The following is a 5,046-nucleotide window of genomic DNA, read 5'->3' as shown; positions in this document are numbered from 1 at the left end:
CGTTGGCATTTGGTCCATGGAAGAACAACCCCAAGAAAGACACCCCTTCTACATCAAGATTCAAGCAGTTAGATCCTAAACATGGTGACCAAGTTGCTGCCAAAAAGGTACAACCCGAACCCAATTCTTCAAGAAATCGTGATATAAAGTGTTTCAAGTGCCAAGGGAGAGGACACATAGCAAGTGAGTGTCCTAACCGACGTACAATGATCTTCAACAATCATGGAGAGTTAGAAACCAAGGAAGAAATCACCGATAAAGAGGAATCATCAAAAGAAGATTGTGATGGAGAGTATGCCGAAAAATGAGAATTGCTTGTTACTAGAAGAACCCTTAGTGCCCAGATGCTGGAGGAAGATAATTGTCGAAGAGAAAACTTGTTCCATACACGCTGTCAAGTTCATGGAAAGGTATGTAGTATGATAATTGATGGTGGTAGTTGTTGCAATGTGGCGAGTATTGAATTGGTTCAAGAATTAAGTCTACCTACTATCAAGCACCATCGCCCATACAAGCTTCAATGGTTGAATAAACGTGGAGAGCTAATGGTGACCAAGCAAGTAAAGGAATTGTTTTCAATTGGAAGATATAAGGATGTGGTTTTAGGTGATGTTGTACCAATCAAAGCATGCCACATACTGTTGGGAAGACCATGGCAGTTTGATAGGCATGTAAGACATGATGTATTCCAAAATCGTTACTCTTTTGTGCTTCGAGGAGAATCAATAACTCTCAATCCGAAGACACCAAAATAGATTTTGCAAGATTAGATCTTGAGAGAAAAGAAAAGAGAGTGTGAGAAAAGAGAAAGGAAAAGAAGAAAGTGAAAATGAGAGTAAAAAAAGAATTAGAGATTTAAGAAAGGGAAAAATAGAAAGCAAAGTTACGAGAGAAAAGAAAAAAAAGAGGAAAAAAGAAGAGAAAGAGAGTTTACTAGTTGGTAAGAAGAGTGAAATCAAGGAACCTTTGTTTTCTCGACAAAACCTCATAGTACTTGTGTACAAAGAGGCTATGTTGAATTATAACAACCTAACCTCTTCTTTGCCTAGTGTTGTTACATCTCTTTTGCAGGATCATGAAGATGTTTTTCCAGATTAGATGCCAGCAGGTTTGCCACCCATTCGAGGGATAGAACATCAAATTGACTTCATTCCGGTAGCATCCTTGCCAAACCGCCCAGCATATCATACTAATCCCGAAGGGACCAAAGAGATTCAAAGGCAATTCCAAGAATGCTATGGCCGAAGGTTATGTGAGGGAGAGACTTAGTCCTTGTGTAGTTTCGGTGTTGCTGGTCCCTAAGAAGGATGGCACATGGCGGATGTGTGTTGATTATCGAGCCATTAACAACATAACGATAAGATATCGCCACCCTATTCGTAGGATAGACGATATGCTTGATTAGTTAAATGGTTCTACTATCTTTTCTAAAATTGATTTAAAAAGTGGTTATCATCCAAATTAGAATAAAAGGAGATGAGTGGAAAATCGCTTTCAAAACAAAGCATGGGCTTAATGAGTGGTTAGTTATGCCATTTGAACTTAGTAATGCACCTAGCACATTTATGAGATTGATGAATCATGTTTTGCTTGCATTTATAGGCAAATTTGTGGTACTGTACTTTGATGACATCCTTGTTTATAGTAGGATTTCGGAAGAGCATGTAACACATTTAGAACAAGTCCTAGAGGTTCTAAGAAAGGAAAGGTTGTTCGGGAACTTGAAAAAGTGTGACTTTTGCACACAAAGTTGTTTTCCTTGGTTTTGTTGTGAGTGGTGAAGGAATCATAGTTGATGAAAAAAAGGTCAAAGCTATTCGAGATTGTCCAATCCCCACCACTATTGGTGAAGTGAGGAGCTTTCACGGCTTTGCAAGCTTTTATAGGCGATTTTTGAAGGACTTTAGTACCATGGCAGCCACATTGAACGAGTTAACCAAGAAGAATATTCCAGTCAAGTGGGGAAACACACAAGAGAAAGCCTTTCAAGCTATAAAGGAGAAGCTTACCCATACCCCTTTGCTAGCCCCTCCCGACTTTGGTAAGACTTTTGAAATTGAATGTGATGCAAGTGGGATTGGCATAGGACGAGTACTTATGCAAGGTGGTAGACCGGTTGCATATTTCAGTGAGAAATTAAGTGGGCCGACACTTAACTACCCTACATATGATAAGGAGCTTTATGCATTGGTTAGAGTATTGGAAACTTGGCAACATTATTTGTGAACAAAAGAGTTTGTAATATATTCTCATCATGAATAACTCAAGTATATTAAAAGTCAAAGCAAGCTTAGCCATCGACATGCAAAGCGGGTAGAGTTTATTGAGTCATTTCCATATGTGATCAAGCACAAGAAAGGTAAGAAGAACATTGTTGCTAACGCACTTTCAAGAAGGTAGGTTTTACTTTCAATAATGGATGCTAAAATTCTTGGTTTTGAGTTCATCAAAGAATTGTATGCTAATGATGTTAATTTTGATAATGTGTTTGGAAATTGCAGCTCAAGCATTGGATGGGACAAATTCTATTTACATGATGGATTTTTATTTCGAGCCAACCAGCTTTGTGTTCCTAATTATTCTGTTCGTTTATTATTGTTAAATGAAGCACATTTTGGGGGTTTTATGGGTCACTTTGGTATTTCTAAAACTTTGGGAGTCTTGAGCGAACAATTTTATTGGTCAAGATGCATAGAAATGTTGAGAAGTTTGTGGGAAAATGCATAGTTTGTCATAAGGCAAAGTCAAAGCTTAATCCCGATGGATTGTACATGTCCCTCCCTATTCCTAGTGTACCTTGGGAAGATATTTTAATGGACTTTGTTTTGGGATTACCAAGGTCTAAGAGGGGGAGAGATTCTATTTTTTTGTTGAAGACATATTTTCCAAAATCGCATACTTTATAGCATGCCATAAAGTTAATGATGCCTCTAATATTGCTAATCTTTTCTTTCAGGAAATTATAAGGCTTCATGGTTTGCCAAGGACTATAATATCCGATCGAGATGCCAAGTTCCTTAGCTACTTTTGGAAAAATTTGTGGCGCAAGCTTGGAACTAAGTTGCTTTTCTCTACTGCTAGCCATCCCCAAACTGATGGGCAAACTGAGGTGGTCAATAGGACACTTTCGACATTGTTGAGAGCAATTGTTTAGAAGAACTTAAGGAGTTTGGAAGAGTGTCTACCGCATGTCGAGTTTCCTTACAATAGGGTTGTCCACTCCACTACTAAGTTTTCATCCTTTCAAATTGTTTATGGTTTTAATCCTCTTGCACCTATTAATTTAATGCCCTTGCCTTTGCAGGAGAGAGTAAATATGGATGGAAAGAAACAAGGTAAATTTGTCAAGCAAATCCATGAAAAGGTCAAAAGTAGCATTGAGAGGATGACTCAACAATACATTTACCTAGCGAACAAGGGAAGGAAACGAGTTATCTTTGAACCGGGACACTTAGTATGGTTGGATCTTAGAAAAGAGAGGTTTCGGACAAAAGGAAGTCCAAGCTCATGCGAAGAGGGGATGGACCATTCCGTATCCTTGAAAGGATTAATGACAATTCTTAGAAACTTAATTTACCTGGTCAGTACGGAGTAAGTGCTACTTTTAATGTTTCTCATCTTTCTCCTTTTTATGATGCAGATAATGAAGAGTCGAGGACGACTCATTTTCAAGAAGGGGAGGATGATAGGAACACCGAGGGCGTCCAACAAGCAAAAGAAATTCAAGATCCAATGGAACGAGATTTAACCATTGGAAGTGGGCCAATGACAAGAGAAAGGTTGAAGAGAATGCAAGAAGTAATTCAAGCCCAATCCAACTTAGTCCTTGCTAATGGGATCAAGTCACAATCGGAGGCCCAACATCTAAGATTAATTTCATTAATTCAAGCCCAAGGAAGCCCACAATAGGAGCCCAACTCGTCCAAGTGCAGCCATGTGGTCAAAGGAGTCCTTTCAAATACATTCAAAGTGCATTTATACACCAATTTTCGGATTCACATGGTCATGCATGGGTTTTACTCGTTTTTGACCAAGAATGCTTAGCTTTTAGTCATTTTTTACCAAGTATTGAATGTATGTCCACCAAGGAGTCACTTGGGATATGAAACGTTAATTCGGAAGTGTTTTAGGCGTATAAAAGGCACATACAAGCCATGCATGCGGGATACAATTGAATTATTCAAGAATTGATCTAAGATTAGAATATATTGAGTGTTCTCTTAATTTGGAGAGTTATATAGTTGTTTTAGCTTTGGTGAAACCTTTGCTTTGTCAATCTAGTCTATTAGATTGGTGATTCAAATTCACAAAGCCTGCAATTCGTGCTCGACCCAAGTGTGTCGTTGTATGAATTGGTTTACTCGTGCTCGTGATTAGTTGAATGTTCTAAGTAGTAGGTCACATTAATAGAACGTGGTTGGCTATTTACATTCCTCAGGTCACAGACCAATTTATCCATTTCTAGCCTATGCCGTAAAGATCGGACCGCTCATGGTCAATACCATATCATGATGATGAGAAACAAGGCAAAACCCATAACAAAACAAAATACACACAGTCCATATGAATTAAATCCACCCAAACGTGTGGCCTATTTTGGTTTATCTTGGAGATGGGCCGCAAATGAATAAAAGTGGTATGATATTATAATCGTATTTTAATAAACACCCACTCAATAAATAAAAAAAAAAGAAACTTACACAAAACCCCCTATAGTATGTATCTCTTTCAATGAATCTAATTCCTCAGACTTAACATTTATAAAAATACACATATATCACAAAATGAAAATGAGCATTTATATTGACATTAAATCTTAGGGGATAAGGTAATTATCCACTTTCATTTGTTACTTTGTCCTTTCACATGTTCTTATGCATAATAAAATTTTAATACTACTAACCTTAAAATATGACCAATTTCGCAATCCCAAGAACTAGGACAAAAATAAAAAAATACAATGACCTCATGAGAATAAATGAGAAATAAGACAATTCTACTGCGCCAGAATTTTTAAAAGTTACTATGGTTTATCGAAGCTGGTGG

This window comes from Sesamum indicum, linkage group LG1, assembly GCF_026168435.1.
Source record: "Sesamum indicum cultivar Baizhima isolate 11 linkage group LG1, ASM2616843v1, whole genome shotgun sequence".
NCBI classification, from domain to species: Eukaryota; Viridiplantae; Streptophyta; class Magnoliopsida; order Lamiales; family Pedaliaceae; genus Sesamum; species Sesamum indicum.
This window is presented reverse-complemented; position numbering follows the sequence as displayed.